At 42.9% G+C, this 21,442-nt stretch overlaps 1 protein-coding gene and 1 long non-coding RNA gene across 2 annotated transcripts in view; one reads left to right on the top strand and one right to left on the bottom strand.

Annotated features, from left to right (window-relative positions):
* The window catches only part of MAP3K13 (mitogen-activated protein kinase kinase kinase 13), a 305,117-nt gene that overhangs the window by 269,229 nt on the left and 14,446 nt on the right, over positions 1–21,442 (bottom strand). The gene's annotated exons all lie outside the window — the stretch shown is intronic.
* Positions 7,924–21,442, top strand: part of LOC138285622 (uncharacterized) — a 32,771-nt gene continuing 19,252 nt past the window's right edge. The window contains exons 1-2 of the long non-coding RNA XR_011201623.1: positions 7,924–8,105; positions 8,276–8,321. This is a non-coding gene — a long non-coding RNA (uncharacterized lncRNA). The remainder of the gene's footprint in view (positions 8,106–8,275; positions 8,322–21,442) is intronic.

The raw sequence follows: 21,442 nt of genomic DNA, 5'->3' as shown, positions 1-21,442 counted from the left end.
CACTATATTTCTCCTTCCATCTGCAAAGGCAGAGAATGTTGAGAGCACTCCCAGCTGCAACCGCAATATAGTGTTTATTAGCTGAATGAGACAAAAATAACACATTTCAAAAACATAACTTCATCCGATTCGTTCGATGCGTTACTGGTCGCCGCCATATAAAAAGCAACAGTGTACAAAGTGCCATAGACAAAAATTATGCTCCGCGAGCCTGTCTCCCTACATGTAGAAACTGCTGTCATCACATAATATGCTTCTAAGCCCATTAGGACTGATGCATATCTGCTAGACATAGTTGTAGATTTCCTATGTATCTCATTGGGGTTACATCCGTCAAACATTTCAGTACCATATGATTTTTCAATCAATTCATTGGTGCAATAACTGCTTTACATTGGGTATTTTTCAAAATCCGATAATACCATCCTATCATGTCCCTGTGGGTTGTCATAGTTCACTGTGTTGGGGTTATAAAGGAATTGGTAGGTGCTAGAACCATTTTACATCAGGTAGTTTTTATTACTTTGTTAACACTTTCATTATGCCCACATGGGATGTCATATTTCACTCTGTCCCAGTAATTAACAGAAATAGTTGGTCAATGGGTCCCAGTGCTGCACAGTTTAGATCCTAAATATTGGTGTTTGTGGAATTCAGTCAAAATTGTCTGTATTTGTTAATAGCATATTGTGTAGTCCAATCAGGCTGCAAATTTCATAATAAAATATTTCTAATACATTCACTCACATCCTGTTCCCACTGGGCAATATAGGTCTTATAAAAACATTTTGTAAGAGCAATGGTTGATGACGTAGCTAAGTTCATCCTACAACCTTATAGAGTTTCCAGCCTCATTTGAGGTTTGAGTAAATGTTGGGCTCCTGAGGGCTTAGATTTACTATTCCCACACCAATCTAAGGAACAGTAGGGAAAGTGTTGGACTCCGGAGGGCTTACATTTAAGATTACCAGCCCAGTCTATGCTGCAGGAAGGAAATTGGTGGATTCCAGAGGGGTTATATTTACTATTCACACTCCAATCTGTGGAACAGTAAGAAAAGTATTGGACTCCGGAGGGGTTGTATTTACTATTCCCACTCCAATATGTGTAACAGTGGGAGAAGTGATATATTCCAGAGTGGTTAAATTTACTATTCACACTGCCGTGTAACTAACAGTCCAGAAAATGCAGCACTTTGGAGGGACTACAGGCGTTGCTGAAGCCAGTATATGGGGCTTATTTACCTATCTGTAGGGTTTGGACTGTCACAATGCTGTCACATAATGATAATATGTACTATTTCAATGTGCTGCACCCTGAACTTTAGTACACTGCATTTGTACTACTGATTTTCAAATAAAAAGATGCTTAAAATTTTTTAAATAAATTTAAATAAAATGTACTTCCCTACCACAAAAAATAGGAAACACCAAATATAAATTATTACACAATACAACTTAAAATAAATATTACTTAAAAAAAGATATTTAAATATATATGTTTTACAAACATTATTAAAACATCTAACACAAAATTATGAAAAAATACCACAATTAATTAACGTAATATTTCAAACTTTAAAATAGTTAAATAATTGCCAATTAATCAATTCAATATTTAACAATTAATCTAAAAAAAAAAAAAACTATAAATTAAATACCATCCGACCCAATCCCTTACAAAACCAATAACCCACTACTAAAAATACATTACTAACAAAACTGTAAACATTAACATAAAACATACAATTTAAAAAAACATATGACAATTACAAAGTAAAATAATTTACATAATCAATTACATAATTATCAATGAAAACTTAATTAGAATTAAACTAAAATTATTTATATTTTAACTTCCCACCTTATTCCCCTTCAACCCGCTACTAAAATGTGAATTACCAAAAAATAAAAACATTTAAATATTGTAACGTTTTAAAAATAAAAAATATATATATTACATATACATAAATGATCAATTACATAGTTTACAATTAAAAATGAAATAGTAGTAAAATAAAATTATTTGTACTTTAATTAACTTCCCACCGAATTCCCCTACAAAATCAAGAACGCTCTATTAAAATACAAATTACCAACAAAAATAAGAAATATTTAAAACTAGTATAACATATAATAAATAAAACACTTCGGAATTGATACAAAATTAAAACACTTAAAGAGTTAATTAGCATCAAAATCATTAGTAATCCAAAAAACTTCCCATACTATTCTCCAAGAAAAACCAACATCACACTACTAAAATAAATAAATATTTAAATATACATTAAAAATAACAAATTAGACTTAAACATATAAAATAACTATTAAACAATTATTACTCATTCAAACATTTAATTTACAATACAAATGTATTTATTTAAAAAAACGTTTTATTATTTTTCTGCATAAGAACAACATGGGAAGCAGTGCAAGGGTCTTGAGTACCACTGCTGTATGTCTCATTGGAACACTGCAACAATTATTGATGATGAGCGTCTTCAAACATGACAGAATAACATGGCAGGAGGGTACATAATAGGGAATACAATAGAACACTGCCAAGTCTCCAAGCTAGTCCCATGTAAGGAAATCGATCATTACCACACTTGGCTGTCATGTCACCTGTTTATAGCAATACACATCACGCAGACCTCGCACCTCTCCTTTTGAGCCAGAATCCAAGTCTGATTCCTCTTCACCATTAAATTTATCAAGGAGCAGCCCTCAAGCCATCACGTCATCTGCAGCCCTGTCATCAGTGTGACAGAGGGGCAGGTGTTGCTCTTCCGCCACCCCACACTTGAGCAGATCCCTAAGCCAGGAAAATGTCTGTAGTGTTTTGGTCTCCAACCAACCAATAGTTACCCTCTGTTTTGCCAGTAGGAGTGCAAGCAGGGACAGTTTGTTTGGTATCTTCCATCCCTTGGGCCTTGCCACCATACCCAATGGGCAGGCCTGGGGGAAAGGGAGAATGCGATGTTGGTGGTCACCTCGATCTTAAGCACTACTTCCCTCCAGAACCCTTGAACTGCAGCGGAGGACCAGGCAAGATGTAAAAAGGTGGCATACATCACCCCGCACCACGCACATCTTGCTGCCCTAGTAGGATCCAGCTTATTGAGTTGATAAGGGGTTACATGCATGCAGTACAGGTAAAGTGTAGCAATTTAAACCTGTTAGTGCAGGACACAGTCGTCGCCAACTCTGCACAATTCGCAGGCACATACCCAATCCGCATCCTGGCTGGAGCACGCACATCCAGGGAACCGAAATTCTGCGTGACTGAGGTGAACCAGCCAGTTATCAATGGCTTAGACCCCTGTCTCGGTGGGCAGCAATACTGTTTGCCAGCCAGGACCCAGCTAAAGTCTTCCATCCAAATCACAGGGGATCCCATACTGCCCTCCAATAAGTCTTGCATCACCTTATAGAAGTTCCTGTCATCCAGTTTAGGGGCATAAATGTTTAGAATTGTGATGGTCTTACTATCTGGTGTGCCGTAAAGCAGGAGGAATCGCCCCTCAACATCCGCCTTACTGTACATGTGATGAAATGGAACCCCAGGTGCAATCCAGATGGCCACCCCCTGGCATATGAGAAGTAATTTTTGAGAAGAGCTTCTCCCTCCATTTCTTCCCAATCTTCTGTGGTTCATTCCCCATAAGATGGGTTTCCTGAAGGCAGGCTAACTGTACCTTATTACACCAAAGAAACAAGTGTACCTTATAACTTTTTGAGTAGCCCTTCAATCCCTGGACATTCCACGTGATAATATTTATCCAATCAGCCATCTGACTTCTTAGGCACCCCTCCCCAGAGGCTGGACCCTTCTCCTCCCACAGAGTCAGCCATCACACATAGCCCATCCCAAGACACCTAGCAACGTGGCACCCCATTCCCACTGCAACTGTAAACACATCTTCCACAACAAACGGAGTACAAATTAAATCAAAAAGCCCAACTCCCCCACCCCAGATAAACAGCAAAACAACCATTAACTATCCTGCTTATCCATTCCTTTCCATGATGTGACGACCAACCGCCTAAACCCTTCACCCACAACCATGGCCTAGCACGACTTGTGTAAAGGACTCACCAAAACCCCGAACACGGTACAATGCCGCACCACTTGACACATTACATATGAAACCAGCAAATAACAAAAACAGTGGTCCAGTACAATCATTTGCACACACCCGGCAGGATGCCCCCTTCCTCCCCCATTCCAAGACTGGAAACAAAAGAGAAAAATGAAGACAATTTAAAGCAATACAAGATCCTCAATCAAGTAGCAGAATCATCCAGTATCATGGCAACCCCTTCAGGCCCCAATGTACCCTCAAGGGGAACCAGCACAATAGTATCATCACCCTGGATAACAATCCTCAAAGGACTTTTGTTGCTGGGGACCAGAGTCTCACTGGACATATGCTCCTTGCGCGATCTTCATTTCGGGCTGTGTGATCCTCTGTTGTTATAGGATCCAGTTCACCAGAGGCCCACTTTGTCACATGGGACCTTATCCCCACATCTCCAGCCACTTCTAGGCATCCTCTGGTGTGTCAAAGAAATGAGTCTTGCCCTTTGAAAGAACCGCAGTCTAGCAGGATATAGAAGTATGTAACTTAGGCCGATGGATTGCAGCTTACTTTCAACCTCCAAGAAGATTTTCTGAGTCCCTTCTACTTTGTTGGTGTAGTCCAGGTAGAAAGAGGTATTGTGGTTCTCAAATTGGGCATTATCTGTCTTTCGAGCTGCAAGTAGGCTACAGTGCTTGTCTTTATAATTGAGGATATGCGCTATGATGGCCTGCGGTATCCCCGACTAGGTGCGCCACTTTCGCCTGATTCACCCTTTCGATGATAAAATAGGGGGGACAGCCTGCTCGGTCTCAGCATGTCCTGACCCATTGTTTGCAGCCCCCTTGGCTCGCTCCGGGAACCCAAGGAGACGGACGCTGCTGTGGCAGGACGTCCTCTCTGCATCCTATGCTCGCACCTCCAGTGCTCTAGTTTTGTATGTGATGTTAGCCACCTGCTTCCTGAGCGAAGCCACCTCCAACTCAAGTTCAGCAATGGAACCCTCTTTCACCTGAACCTTGTCCAATACTTTTCGGAGATCTGTGCGGAGGAGGTTCACCTCGAGTGCCACTGTTTCAATTTTCCCCTCCAGACGGGAGGCCTGAACAGCAGCAAGGATCTCCGCCCATGAGGGCTCCTCAGCAGGCAAGTCTGGCACCGGGTCTCCCCAGGCACCCCCTGCCTTGTCTGCCACTGCAAGAAGGATGCTGGTGTAGTATAATGTTCTATAGTGTTCCCCTGTGGGGATGGAGCTGTTTATTCCTTCCCATGTGGAGGGCCGGGAGAATCCCACTATCGCACAATACAACTGCTGGGTCTGGCCATGTAGCCTCCCCTGGAGCCCCAAATCTCCCCAAGCCACCTGTCCTTGTGCCAGTACCTGCACACGGTCCAAGACAGGCTCCAACCACTCCCTGGGCCCCTCCAATGCTCACCTCTGCCACTTCCATCTGCAGCTACAGCAAAGCTAGGACCCCCAGTTCCCCCAACCACTGGCCAAGGGCTCAAGCAGGAGTACAGGAGCCCGGCGAGAGTCTACACTAATGAGGTGCACCCTGAATAATGGATGTGTCCCCAAAGGGGAAGAGGGCCATAGGGCAGATGTACACCAAGTGTCCCCGACTTACAGCACAGGCCCACAACAGTACTGTCTCATGAACGCAGCACCTCCAGGAAGGTTAAGAGGGGAGGAAGAAAAAGAGGGGGTATGCTGGGTCCCAAGCATGTGATCCGCAGCCCCCGCAATGTCACCATGTGGATCACCAATGGTTTGAATCACTGACAGCAACTCAAACGGGGCCCAGGGATCCCAGATGCAAAGAGGGGTGGGCCTCCAAATCCATTGAGGCCTCGGCCCCCAGGGGATCCAGACAGAGCATCAGTCGGTGAGCAGGCCCCAAATCCAGTATGTCCTCGCAGCAGAGACCAGTCTCCCCTGGCAAGCTTTCTGGCTCCTAACTTCAATTGGGAGGAGGGGTGATTGCCACCTCACATCGGCTGTATTCGGATGGGTAGGCTCACCCCCAGGTGATGCATGGGAGGCCCTGCAGCACAGTCAGTTCAACTCTGGCATCTCTGCTCATTCCTCTGGCCAAAGGGGGAAGGGAGGGGCTGCATACCACCTCCAGCAGTCCGATCACAGGACAGCTCTACCCCCAGGTCGCCCACACATGACAGTGAGAAGTTCAGGGACTTCCGCTCATGGTTCCCCGGAGGTGCTTAGTCTCCTTAGGCTGGTGCAGGTACCAAGAGCCTCTCTGGGCGTTTTCAGCAGCCCGTAGGCCGGCCATGCACATGGGGAATCCCTGCTGTTCTGGCAACAGCGCTGGGCTCTGAGGGTGCAGGGGTGCTTCAGAGATAGATACCAAAGGCACTGGTGCTTCACCAAGACTGCATGCAGCAGGATTAGGAAGGATCAGGCAGGCACCAACGACCAGCTTGCTAGGAACGCTTCCTGGCAGCCATCTTTCTTGGCCCCACAATACAAATTTAATTAACTATAAAATTATATTAATTATTATTTATATTACATCACACTCTGCTACAAGCCCAACAACCCACTACTACATTATAAATTACTAACTTAATTAAAAAAATAAACATTTTAAATTACAACTATAGTACAAACAAAAGTTACAAATATAGACAGAACACTAACACCTAAAATTAATATTCTAACTAATGCACATTACATTAACCGCTTCTATGCCTTGGACGAGATGATCTCGTCCAAGGCTACAGTTCCCCTGTGCCCCTGTGCCTTGGACGAGATCATCTCGTCCAAGGCACAGGGGAACTTGGGGGCAAAATGTGTATTTTGGGGGCAACCCCTTGGGCAAGGGTCGCCCCCCGGGGCAATTTGTTTTGTATTTCGCCCCCCCCCGGGGGCAGATCTGCCGATTTTTCGGCGGATCTGCCCCCAGGGGGGGGCGAAAACCACTAGACACCAGGGATGTTATTTTTTATGTGTATTTTGGGGGCAACCCCTTGGGCAAGGGTCGCCCCCCCGGGGGCAATTTCTTTTTGTATTTCGCCCCCCCCTGGGGGCAGATCTGCCGATTTTTTGGCGGATCTGCCCCCGGGGGGGGCTGGGGGGGCGAAAACCACTAGACACCAGGGATTTTATTTCTGGTGTGTATTTTGGGGGCGACCCCTTGGGCAAGGGTCGCCCCCCCCCCCCCCCCGGGGCAGATCCGCCGATTTTTCGGCGGATCTGCCCCCAGGGCGGGGGCCAAAACCACTAGACACCAGGGATTTGTTTTTATTGTAAAGTTTTTTTGGGGGGCGACCCCTTGGGCAAGGGGCGCCCCACTGGGGGGCTATTTTTTTAGTATTTTGCCCCCCCCCCCGGGGGCAGATTGCCAATTTTTGGGCTGATCTGCCGCCAAGGGGGGGGGGGGGGGTGAAATCCACTAGACACCAGGGATTTTGTTTTTATTGTTTATTTTGGGGGCAGACCAGCCATTTTTTGGACGATCTGGCCCCCGGGGGGGGGGGGGGGGGGAGCACACTAGGCGCCAGGGATTGTGTGGTGTGTGTTTGCGGGCACCCCTTGGGCAACGGTCGCCCCCCTAAGGTGGGGAAAATTCGTATTGGCCATCTCTGCCCCTAATTTTGTAGGCCCATCTGCCCCCAAGGAGGGCAGAAACCACCAATACGGCAGGGATTTTTTTGTTTTGTTTTGTGTTGTGCTGGGGGTGCCACCTTTGGGAAGGGTCGCCCCCTAAAAGGGGGCACAGAGGTGTTGCCCATTTCTGCCTCCCTTGGGGGCAGATTGGCCAATTCTTTTACGCCCATCTACCCCCGAGGGGGGCAGGATCCACTTAGGTACCAGGGACAACTTCTAAGTTCTTGGTGGTGTCTTGGTGGTGGGGTGTTTGTCAACTGGCAAAGTATTTGTATTTGTGATTATAACAATTTATTTCTTCTTTTTCTTCTAGTTCAACGCTTTTGCTTCCTTTGCTGTGGATCTTTGCGGTTTTGGCAGTAGTTGTCCTGCGGTTTGCATAGTTGCATGTTTTAGGTAAGTGAAAGCAATTTACTCCAAAGGAGTATTGTTGACATGCATGAATGACATGTTTGTAGGTGGTGTACTAAATGCAGTATTGTGTGTTTGACATTGTCCTTAGATTTGAGCACAGTGATGTTTGTGTTGTCATATGTCTAATTTGCTTTTTTCTTTTTTCTTTTTAGTGGGATATCATTGGTGATTGCTGTGTCTGTGCAGAGTAGTTGCTTGGTGAGTAGCTATTTCAGGCAACTGAGTGGTATAGTTTTTTGTAGTACATAACTCTTTGTGATAAAGCTACACTTTGTTTATTACTTATTTTAGTGCTAGTTGTTGTTGGCAATCCATTTGTTGTTAGGATCATGGCTAGCCGCAAAGTGACCGCTCAGCAGGTTGTTCGCATGCTCTTTGAGTCGTCTTCAGACCATGATTACGACACTGACTCTGCATCTGAGGCAGAGGAGGAAGCAGGAGATTCTGGAAGTGAGTTTTCTGTCCGAGAGTATTCTTCTGATGAGGAAGCTACTCTCAGTGCAGATGAAGGGCCTGTGTTAGAGGAGGACATTGATGTGCCAAGAGTGCAGCAGCCTGGGGCTGAAGGGTTTCCCATTAGAAGACCTGACACCTGGATTGCCCCAAACATGGAGCAGCCAGTTACCTGCATTTACTGATCTCCCAGGGTGTAGAGTTAATACGGAAAACTTTTTGCCTGTCCATTTCTTTCACTTGTTTATGGACGATGTATTTTTGGAAGAGATTGTGGAGCAGACAAATGTGTATGCAGAGCAATATTTGCGGGACAACGCTGCCAGACTTAAGCCTCAGTCTAGAGCTACTCATTGGGTTCCCATATATCTGGAAGAGATGAAAAGGTTTTTAGGTTTGTCTTTTTTGATGGGGTTGATCAGGAAGCCGTCACTGGCTTCTTATTGGTCTACTAGTCCCTTGATGGCAACTGCTATATTTCCTGCAACTATGACACGTAATCGGTATTTGCTTCTTCTTCGTATGCTGCATTTTGTAGACAATGCTTTAGCCTTGCCACGAGATCACCCTGATTGTGACCGCCTTTTTAAGATTAGGCCTGTCCTTGATCATTTTGTGGATCGGTTTTCAGAGGTCTATGTTCCAGGCAAAGAGATAAGTGTGGACGAGTCTTTGGTCCTTTTCAAGGGGCGTTTAGTTTTTAAGCAGTACATTCCTAGTAAGAGGGCACGGTATGGGATTAAATTGTATCTGCTGTCAGAAAGCAGTACAGGATATGTGTATAATTTCCGGGTCTACACTGGTAGGGATTCCAGTATTGACCCTCCTGGTTGTCTGGCCACTTTTGGAGTTAGCGAAAAAATTGTGTGGGAACTAGACGGCTGTTTAACAAAGGTCACCATTTGTACGTAGATAATTTCTACACTGGAGTGCAGTTGTTCAAGGAGTTGTTTAGGGTGGACACTGTTGCTTGTGGCACAATCCGTTCTAACCGGAAAGGCTATCCAAGGGAGCTTGTCTGTAAAAAACTTGAGAGGGGACAGTGCAGTGCCTTGCGGAATAATGAGCTGCTAGCTCTGAAATTTTCAGACAGGAGGGATGTGTACATGCTATCGACCATCCATGATGAGAGTACTTCCCCTGTGGCTGTTTGGGGTCAGGTTGCGGAAGTGCGCAAACCTGCGTGCATTTTGGACTACAATAGGCACATGGGTGGTGTTGATAGAGTAGATCAGAGGTTGGAACCTTACACTGCTCTTCGTAAGTCTTATGTGTGGTATAAAAAGTTGGCCCTACATTTATTTCATTTGGCAACTTTTAATGCCTTTATTGTATACAAGGATTGTTCACCTGAGTCAAGGATGACATTTGTTAAATTTCAGGAGTCGGTGATAGAAAGCCTTATTGTGGTGGAACCGGCAAGAGTTCCTAGAGTAGAAGTGGTGGAGGATGTGGCTAGATTGAAAGATCGGCACTTTCCAGATCACATTCCTCCCACTCCCAAAAAAGACATGCCCACAAAGAAATGTAGAGTACAGGGAGTGCAGAATTATTAGGCAAGTTGTATTTTTGAGGATTAATTTTATTATTGAACAACAACCATGTTCTCAATGAACCCAAAAAACTCATTAATATCAAAGCTGAATATTTTTGGAAGTAGTTTTTAGTTTGTTTTTAGTTTTAGCTATGTTAGAGGGATATCTGTGTGTGCAGGTGACTATTACTGTGCATAATTATTAGGCAACTTAACAAACAAAAAATATATACCCATTTCAATTATTTATTATTACCAGTGAAACCAATATAACATCTCAACATTCACAAATATACATTTCTGACATTCAAAAACAAAACAAAAACAAATCAGTGACCAATATAGCCACCTTTCTTTGCAAGGACACTCAAAAGCCTGCCATCCATGGATTCTGTCAGTGTTTTGATCTGTTCACCATCAACATTGCGTGCAGCAGCAACCACAGCCTCCCAGACACTGTTCAGAGAGGTGTACTGTTTTCCCTCCTTGTAAATCTCACATTTGATGATGGACCACAGGTTCTCAATGGGGTTCAGATCAGGTGAACAAGGAGGCCATGTCATTAGATTTCCTTCTTTTATACCCTTTCTTGCCAGCCACGCTGTGGAGTACTTGGACGCGTGTGATGGAGCATTGTCCTGCATGAAAACCATGTTTTTCTTGAAGGATGCAGACTTCTTCCTGTACCACTGCTTGAAGAAGGTGTCTTCCAGGAACTGGCAGTAGGACTGGGAGTTGAGCTTGACTCCATCCTCAACCCGAAAAGGCCCCACAAGCTCATCTTTGATGATACCAGCCCAAACCAGTACTCCACCTCCACCTTGCTGGCGTCTGAGTCGGACTGGAGCTCTCTGCCCTTTACCAATCCAGCCACGGGCCCATCCATCTGGCCCATCAAGACTCACTCTCATTTCATCAGTCCATAAAACCTTAGAAAAATCAGTCTTGAGATATTTCTTGGCCCAGTCTTGACGTTTCAGCTTGTGTGTCTTGTTCAGTGGTGGTCGTCTTTCAGCCTTTCTTACCTTGGCCATGTCTCTGAGTATTGCACACCTTGTGCTTTTGGGCACTCCAGTGATGTTGCAGCTCTGAAATATGGCCAAACTGGTGGCAAGTGGCACCGTGGCAGCTGCACGCTTGACTTTTCTCAGTTCATGGGCAGTTATTTTGCGCCTTGGTTTTTCCACACGCTTCTTGCGACCCTGTTGACTATTTTGAATGAAACGCTTGATTGTTCGATGATCACGCTTCAGAAGCTTTGCAATTTTAAGAGTGCTGCATCCCTCTGCAAGATATCTCACTATTTTTGACTTTTCTGAGCCTGTCAAGTCCTTCTTTTGACCCATTTTGCCAAAGGAAAGGAAGTTGCCTAATAATTATGCACACCTGATATAGGGTGTTGATGTCATTAGACCACACCCCTTCTCATTACAGAGATGCACATCACCTAATATGCTTAATTGGTAGTAGGCTTTCGAGCCTATACAGCTTGGAGTAAGACAACATGCATAAAGAGGATGATGTGGTCAAAATACTAATTTGCCTAATAATTCTGCACTCCCTGTATGTGCCCGGAGATCAATCCGGAGGGAGAGCCGGATGTACTGCCCCGAATGCCCTTCAAAGCCTGGGCTGTGTGTGCCCAGCTGTTTTAGAAGTTACCACACAAGGAAAAACTTTTGGGAAATACCGTGAGCGTAAGCTGTCTGTTTTATATTTTCATATGTTTCACGGTTGGCATCTCTGTCGTCTATTTAGTTAGAGCTTTTGTGTTTGTAGTTTTGTGCTTATTGTATAATTAGTGGTTTCTTTGTTGTTTATAAATAAAAAAAGTGATTGCTGTGTGCGTGGGGTGGCGCTTGGCTGGCGGTGCCAGCCAAACGGCATTCCACACTCCCATCAGCTAGTGTGATTCTTGTATCAGGCATGTGGGCGTATGTAAGTGATGGGCCCTTGAGTGGCACGGTCTGTCGATGTGAGTGTTGTAATGTGCTGGGCCCGTGGCTGGCGGTGTGAATGGTCTTGTGCGTGTCATGTATGAAAGGTGTGTGAATGGACTGTAAAGCGGTTGGTGCCTTGTCGCGGCTTTACAGCTCACGAGCTGTGAGTCATTGGTTCACTTTTTTGCCTTTCAGTTATTAGCAGTGCATTTCATTTTTGTGAAATCTCTTGTTAATAAAATTTTATCCACTGAACCATCACTCACCCTCGTGCCAAATCCAACCAGTATGTGTGCTAAAAAATGACAAAACCTGCTCCGCTGTAATCAGGAGTCGCAGCACACCTGTGACACGCTAGGTGCCTCGGGTGGGACCCCGATGATGAAGCATGCCACCAACTTGGTTGGTGGGTGAGGGGTCTTCTTCACATAACCTAAGTGTGTTTCTTTTCACAATTTTAGTGTTTGGCACATCACGGACGTATGTACACACCTCAAAATGATATATTACAAAAATACCTGTGTTTGGGGGGGAGGGCCCACCTATGTTTTTGGTCCTGGGTGCGGCCTTCATCTAGGGAAACCTACAAAACCCAGAAACTTTTTAAAACTAGACATCCCAAGGAGTCCAGGGAGGTGTGGCTTGCGTGGCTCCCCCAACATTTTCTTACCCAGACTCCTCTGTAAACCTCAAAATTTGCATAAAAAAGCATATTTTCCTGACTTTTCTTAGTAGGATCACCGCTCCAGCACAAAATTCCTACTCCCCAGTTTTCCCCTCAGTCTCCCAAGTAAAATGACACCTCACTTATGTGGGTCCCCAAAGCAGAGTCCGTCTAAAGATGTATAAAAGAATATGCCCTTATAAACTCGCTGTGCTATCCCTTCTATCTCTTCAAGTTTTGGGCCTTATTCTGTTGCATTTACCTGGCCCACCCACACAAGTGAGGTATCATTTTTATCGGGAGACTTGGGGGAATGCTGGGTGGAAGGAAATTTGTAGCTCCTCTCAGATTCCAGAACTTTCTGTCACCAAAATGAGAGGAAAGGGTGTTTTTTTACCCAAATTTTGAGGTTTGCAAAGGATTCTGGGTAACAGAACCTGGTCCGAGCCCCACAAGTCACCCCATCTTGGATTCCCCAAGGTCTTTAGTTTTCAAAAATGCACAGGGTTGGTAGGTTTCCCTAGGTGCCGGCTGAGCTACAGGCCAAAATCCACAGGTAGGCACTGTTTTCTTTCAAAAAATGGGATGTGTCCACGTTGCGCTTTGGGGAGATTCCTGTCGCGGGCGCTAGTCCTACCCACACAAGTGAGGTATCATTTTTATCGGGAGACTTGGGGGAACGCTGGGTGGAAGGAAATTTGTGGCTCCTCTCAGATTCCAGAACTTTCTGCCACAGAAATGTGAGGAACATGTGTTTTTTTAGCCAAATTTTGAGGTTTGCAAAGGATTCTGGGTAACAGAACCTGGTCCGAGCCCCACAAGTCACCCCATCTTGGATTCCCCAAGGTCTTTAGTTTTCAAAAATGCACAGGGTTGGTAGGTTTCCCTAGGTGCCGGCTGAGCTACAGGCCAAAATCCACAGGTAGGCACTGTTTTCTTTCAAAAAATGGGATGTGTCCACGTTGCGCTTTGGGGAGTTTCCTGTCGCGGGCGCTAGTCCTACCCACACAAGTGAGGTATCATTTTTATCGGGAGACTTGGGGGAACGCTGGGTGGAAGGAAATTTGTGGCTCCTCTCAGATTCCAGAACTTTCTGCCACAGAAATGTGAGGAACATGTGTTTTTTTAGCCAAATTTTGAGGTTTGCAAAGGATTCTGGGTAACAGAACCTGGTCCGAGCCCCGCAAGTCACCCCATCTTGGATTCCCCTAGGTCTCTAGTTTTCAGAAATGCACAGGTTTGGTAGGTTTCCCTAGGTGCCGGCTGAGCTAGAGGCCAAAATCTACAGGTAGGCACTTCGCAAAAAACACCTCTGTTTTCTTTCAAAAATTTAGATGTGTCCACGTTGCGCTTTGGGGCGTTTCCTGTCACGGGCGTTAGGCCTACCCACACAAGTGAGGTATAATTTTTATCGGGAGACTTGGGGGAACGCTGGCTGGAAGGAAATTTGTGTCTCCTCTCAGATTCCAGAACTTTCTGCCACAGAAATGTGAGGAACATGTGTTTTTGTAGCCAAATTTTGAGGTTTGCAAAAGATTCTGAGTAACAGAACCTGGTCCGAGCCCCGCAAGTCACCCCATCTTGGATTCCCATAGGTCTCTAGTTTTCAGAAATGCACAGGTTTGGTAGGTTTCCCTAGGTGCCGGCTGAGCTAGAGGCCAAAATCTACAGGTAGGCACTTCGCAAAAAACACCTCTGTTTTCTTTCAAAAATTTTGATGTGTCCACGTTGCGCTTTGGGGTGTTTCCTGTCACGGGCGCTAGGCCTACCCACACAAGTGAGGTATCATTTTTATCGGGAGACTTGGGGGAAACATAGATTAGCAAAACAAGTGCTATTGCCCCTTGTCTTTCTCTAAATTTTTTCCTTCCAAATATAGGAGAGTGTGTAAAAAAGACATCTATTTGAGAAATGCCCTGTAATTCACATGCTAGTATGGTCACCCCGGAATTCAGAGATGTGCAAATAACCACTGCTCCTCAACACCTTATCTTGTGCCCTTTCTGGAAATACAAAGGTTTTCTTGATAGCAATTTCTTACTCTTTATATTTCAGCAAATGAATTGCTGTATACCCGGTATAGAATGAAAACGCACTGCAGGGTGCAGCTCATTTATTGGCTCTGGGTTCCTCGGGTTCTTGATGAACCTACAAGCCCTATATATCCCCGCAACCAGAGGAGTCCAGCAGACGTAATGGTATATTGCTTTCAATAATCTGACATTGCAGGGAAAAGTTACAGAGTAAAACGTAGAGAAAAATTGATGTTTTTTTCACCTCAATTTCAATATTTTTCTTTTTCAGCTGTTATTTTCTGTAGGAAACCCTTGTAGGATCTACACAAATGATCCCTTGCTGAATTCAGAATTTTGTCTACTTTTCAGAAATGTTTAGGTTTCTGGGATCCAGCATTGGTTTCATGCCCATTTCTGTCACTGACTGGAAGGAGGCTGAAAGCACAAAAAATTGCAAAAATGGGGTATGCCCCAGTAAAATGCCAAAATTGTGTTGAAAAATTGGGTTTTCTGATTCATGTCTGCCTGTTCCTGAAAGCTGGGAAGCTGCTGAGTTTAGCACCACAAACCCATTGTTGATGCCATTTTCAGGGGAAAAAAACACAAGCCTTCTTCTGGAGCCACTTTTTCCAATTTATTTTGAAAAAAACGAAATTTTCACTGTATTTTGGCCAATTTCTTGGCCTCCTTCAGGGGAACCCACAAAGTCTGGGTACCTCTAGAATCCCTAGGATGTTGGAAAAAAAGGACGCAAATTTGGCTTGGTTAGCTTATGTGGACAAAAAGTTATGAGGGCCTAAGCGCGAACTGCCCCAAATAGGCAAAAAAAGGCCTGGCACAAGAGGGGGAAAACGCCTGGCAGCGAAGGGGTTAAACAAAAATCAATATTTTTACAACTATTTTTACGTAATAGCAATATTCTTTGGCACAATATGTATGTTTTAATAATATTTTTTTACATAATATTTATGTATTATATTAAGCTTGATATTTTGCTCAAACACCTATAACACTTTAGTAGTACTACTTAACATATTATAAAATTCAGGTTGTGATTAAGACCCTTAATTAGGTAGTCAAGAATGTGGGGATATAGAAAAGGCTTTGCTCCTTTAACATCCGCCGTATTACGATCTCAATAGGACATAATGGGATTGTAATACGACGGACGGGATATCCGTCACGTTTGTGAAAAAATATTCCCCTCTGCCGAGGATTAATCAGACCCTAAGTGTGTAATACACAATATTCCTACTGCAGTCCGCAACTTTGCTTAAAGTTTAGTATAGTCTAGCCCATAAAATGTATTCCATAGTTGCATGGTGATCTAGTATTCTAAGTGCTTTAGCAATTACAAACCCCGTTTATGGGAAGAAAGATAGCAAGGTAACAGCCATTCAAATGGTTCAACATCCCATAAAAAGGAGTTCCTCATTAGGAGTTTGATGCAGACAGTGCGCATTCCGATAGTCCTGGGCAGGGGGGGGGGCCTGCAATGCCCATGCCATGAGCAGTGCAACCCTCCCCCCCCCATGGGCCCCAGCACTTGTTCTCTGTCAGCCTTTTCATGGCAGTGTCCCCGGCATGAAAAGTCTGGTGGAGAACAAGGTTGTAATCATCCAGGAGTTCAGCGCTGCCCTGGCTGACTACAACCAAGACTGCCATCACAGCTGCAGAGGTCCGAACGTCCTAAGACCGCCAGCCTTGTAATGAGGCAGTTTATTTTCACTTGTTTGAAATTATATGGAGTCATCACCAGTAAATGTATTTTAATTATTTATTCATTTAATTATTACATCATTGTTTGCCAAAAATTAGATTTTCTTCATGGACAACTTTGATAAGTTTGGTCTAATCTTTTTAAATGTGTTTTTTATTATTTTTATAGGCATAACATGAACACCAAAATAAAAGGGAATGTCAGTGCCCATGGTAATCCAACAACATCACCAACAATTTCGAACATATTTTTCTTAGTGTTTTATCCCAGATATGAGGTCTGTCACCAGATGTCTTGGGATTATGGACACTGTGCCCTTGCAGGGCCCCTCACTCTTCTGCTTGGGAGGAGCATGCATGTGCTGTGCCCCAAATCCCAGCCTTCTACCAGGGAAATCGAGAATAGAAACATGTACAGAAGAGAGGGATAACTGTAGCATAGAGGTTGGTCAACCACTTAAGGAGAGAAGGGGGCAAGAAGGTAGGAGATCAATACCTCCTTGGGACTAGGAAGGCATAGCCTTCACCATCTGGGGTTGGAGAGACAAGTATGGCAGGGACAGCAGAAAATCATGGATTATGTATCATTTACCTCAGAGGACAGTCTCTCGTCTCTAAATAAGCATTGTTCATTTCAGTAGCTCTCTGTGTTTTTTAACCTCCTCCGGCACTCCGAATATATTCTTGTAGGGTGTAGATATATGAATCTGAAAAAAGAAAGTGAGGGCGCTACTCGAACGGGGTGGTGGATAAATCAGGTGCTTACATTGATTTCCTCCATGGTTAGGCCACCAATAAACCACCACGTCTAATAGTGCCCATTTAATATCTTTGGGAATTCCAACATAGGTTGTCCCTGCATCTGTTGCTCCATTAACTAGATCATTCTGCATTTGAAAAATACCCTCTTTGTATTTGTAGACATCAACCACCCGATCTTGGATAGACAAACTTCCCCTAATCCAGACATGCAAGGTGGGCAGCTCCTCCTCACCACCCTCAGTTTTGCTTGCCTCCATCACAGTGGGTGTCTCAGATCTAATAATTATCCCTTCCTTAGTGCTATAGGGAGACTTAACCTCCCACTGTGGTACCAGCTTCTCCAGCAATAGGCTCTAATTTTCAAAACTGTTAAATTTAGTAGCAAGCAGGCAGGTGTTTACTTCAGATTTGCATCCAGAGGGTGTATTACTGGAGTGAAAAGAGTGTCTCCTTGCTCTCTTATGTGCATATTCACCACTCTACTTGTACAGGGTGACTCCGGTTGCTAGTTCTCATGGTACCTTTGGAGGAGATCTGGTGTGCTGCACTCACCTTTCATAGTGTTGCATCTTCTTGTCTCCTCCATCATCTCATGGGGCCTTGTCGCCGTTTCATTCACTAGCAATATTTCCAATCCAGATCAGCCCACTGTCTCTCACAGGCATAGTCAATCTCAAATAACAGATTGGTTCTTTTCAATGCTGTTAATTGACCTACTTAGACCTCCTTGATGCCCCCAGAGCCTCTTCTACTGCATGGATGCAATCTTTCCCAATAGGCAGCCAGGAAGTGTGCCCTCTGCACTCATCTTGCCAGTCATTTAATGGATATCTTAGCTTCCCTCCAGCATTTGATATTGAGTAGAGGGGGGATTTGTTGTCTCAGTCAAGGAATCACCACCTCAAGTGTGATTATTCTGCTATTGAGAAGCAGACTGTTGAGTTCCATAGTTCACAAATTCTTTAAGGGTAAACTTGGAAGCCACATGGATCCACCCACCAGAATTTTTATTGGATGAAGCTCCTCATATCCACATTTGCTATGCTAGTTGCTTGGCCACTTCCTAATTCCCACTAATGCTAATTCCAAATTCCTCGACATTAAAGTTATATTTTGCTTTCATGTTACTTCCAACCGATAACATCCTGAGTATACTCTTAAAGTGTCTATCAGTGTTTAGCGCACCTGACATTCGAGGTATATGGCTTTCAAATAAATACAATCATCCACATATATTTAGGTCTGATGCTGAAAGAAGAATTCCTTTACAGCTCCCTAAATGCCCGGCTTGCACTGCAAAAGACTCAAATGCCAGCACAAAAATCAGTGGTGGTGTTGAACGGTATTTTAGGGTTTCCTGATGGAATGTAACTACGAAAAAAGGTAATTATTGTTGAAACCCTACTAAATTATTGTAAAGTAGATGGATCAGTGAAATTCTAGTAGTAGTTAGATTACTGTAATTCTGTAACGTATATATCTTCTTGGTCTTAAGCAGCATATTTGAACAACTAGCATCAAGCGACCCAGAAAGAAGCTACGTACTCTCAATGAGCCAGATTTTTCTAAGTGGTAGTAAATGACTCGCTAAGATAATGGTGTGCTTCTTATTTCCATTGTTATTTAACCAATTGGCTCTATAAGATGATTGGCTTAACAAATCGTTAACAAATTTACCTATTAAAATTAAACCTGATGTATTGCTAAGGACGTAATCCACTGTAGAGCTACCATTCATGTATGTCTGTCTCAAGGCAGTTGACAGCAAAGCTTTATTTCATTAAAGAAACTTAGTAGTCAATTTTTCCAGCTCAGAGACTTCATTATTCTTTAAAGTACATATGCTAAGACTGACCTGACTTTCTGCTTTAACGTTTTTTCCAAGGACATTAATATTATCTTCCAGTCATCTAAGTATTAATATCTCTAAAATTTATCTCAACACAAGTGCTTATTTTTGTAATAACACAGTTATTTTTAGATTTTCCGAAATACATTTATATACGTTTTGGACATGGCCAAGATAATCCTAACCAACAATGCATTTCTTTATAATGGAACCTGGTTCTTACAGAAACAGGGGAGGGCAATGGGCTCCAGATTTGCTCCATCTTACGCAAACCTATTCATGGGCTTGTTTGAGGTGGAGCAAGCCTGGGGCCATCAAGCGCATCAATGGATTAATAACATAATTTTTTATGGGCGCTATATAGATGACATCCTGGTTATATGGAATGGGAATTTGACTGATCTTGAGGAATATCATACATTCTTGAACAAAAAAAGATTTAATGTTACATTGACCCTTAAATATGATAAAAACAGAATTGATTTTTTAGATCTGCAATTGTATGTACATAACAATGCCATACATAGTGACATTTTTAAAAAGCCCACTTCTTGTAATAGCGTACTCCATGCCACCAGTGCTCACCCTAAAAAAACCCATTGAATCAATTCCATATGGTGAGATGGTGAGAGTTAGACGCAAATGCAGCCAACAAAAAGACTTTGAGAAAAGGTTGTTGGCAATAGAATGTGACTTTCGTAAAAGAGGATACAATGAGGATGTCCTGAGAAAGGCAAAAACATAAATCAAAAAAGTAAATAGGAAGGATACATTACAGGAAAATCGTAAAGAAAAAGAAAACACGGAAGTGAAGGATAAAAAACGGGAAGTCAGTTTTGTTACCAAATATGATCTGTACAGTAGTCATGTCTATAATGCACTAAGAAAAAAATTGGCATATATTGGATTCTGTCACACTGCCAGAAGGTACCATATCTAAGAGACCGAAAATGGTCTATCGAAGAGGTAATACTAAAAAAAATATACTATGTCCCAGTTACGTAAAGGATAATCACAATAATTCTGAGGTAGGAACATGGTTGGATGTGAAACCAGAAGGTTTTTGTGTGTGGGGGTTGCTCCGTATGTAAAATAGGAGTTAACAAAATAAAAAAGTTCAAATACAATACCCCGAAGCAATACACCATCAATTTGTTTATTAATTGTAACACAACATTTGTGGTTTACGTCTTGGCAAATTGTATATCAGCAGTAGTATACGAAGTCTAAAGACAAGAGTGATGGAACATATAAGAGCTATAAAAAACAGAGATATCAAATATCCTGTGGCTACACACGTACAGTCTTCCCATCCCACCAACACTCAGATTTGGTTTCATGGTATAGAACATGTACCTCGTGATGAAAGGGGGGGCGACAGGGAATTGACATTAAGAAAAGCTGAGGCAAAATGGATAAATAGATTACGAACAGTGCAAGAAGGATTCAATATTAATAGCGAATTTCATTATTTTTTGGGAACTTAATGAAATGTGTGGTTAAAAGTGCCACTTTTCAATGGCTATCACTGTTACATGATTTAAAGTGAGGTTTTCTATAACTACGTTAGGTAGAAGTGTCTAGTATGAGTATTAAAATGATGTATAAAAATACAATCGACGTCTTAGTGATATGTGGCCTGATGGCTCTTGGCAGTGGAACACGTTATAGGTATTAACCGTGATGTATGGACTGGTGTTTCCACTTTAATAATTTGCATTATTGTTATATGTTGTAGTAGGTATATTTTATCCTGTTTTAGTAGAAGACAAAACAATAATATATCTTTTAGAACTCTTTGTATATGATCAATATAAATGTGGGGAGAATAAAAAGTGTGATTCTAAAATGGCCGCCACTGTTACATATTTTAAAATGAGGTTTAAAACGTCGTTATTGTTATATGTCTTAAAATGAGGTCATTTTGCTTGTTTAAGGTGGAAGTGATCACACAAGTATTAAAACGTCTATTTTGTCTTAGTAGACGATGAAAATAACAAGTTACATCAAATTTGCTTATGTAGATTCTGTACAAATATAAGGTAAAAGGTGCCTTTCTAAATTGGCCGCCACCAGTATATGTTTTCAAATTAGATTTTACTGGCATGCCGAGTGCATTATATATAAAGGGTGCCATTTCACATGGTTTAAAAAATGAGGTTTTCTAAGGTTTTTTAGTTTGCCCCAGATGTTAGTGATTACACAAGTATTAAAACACATACTTTGTTGTAATAAGATGATAAAATAACAACATATATTTAACCCGTTTATGTAGAATTCATATAAATATATGGCAAAAGGTGCCTCTTCAAAATGGCTGCCATCATCACATGCTAAAAAATGAGATTTTATTAGCATGTTGAGTGGATTATATGCTACAAGT

The sequence above is a fragment of the Pleurodeles waltl genome, chromosome 3_1 (genome assembly GCF_031143425.1).
Source record: "Pleurodeles waltl isolate 20211129_DDA chromosome 3_1, aPleWal1.hap1.20221129, whole genome shotgun sequence".
Taxonomy (NCBI): domain Eukaryota; kingdom Metazoa; phylum Chordata; class Amphibia; order Caudata; family Salamandridae; genus Pleurodeles; species Pleurodeles waltl.
This window is presented reverse-complemented; position numbering and strand designations above follow the sequence as displayed.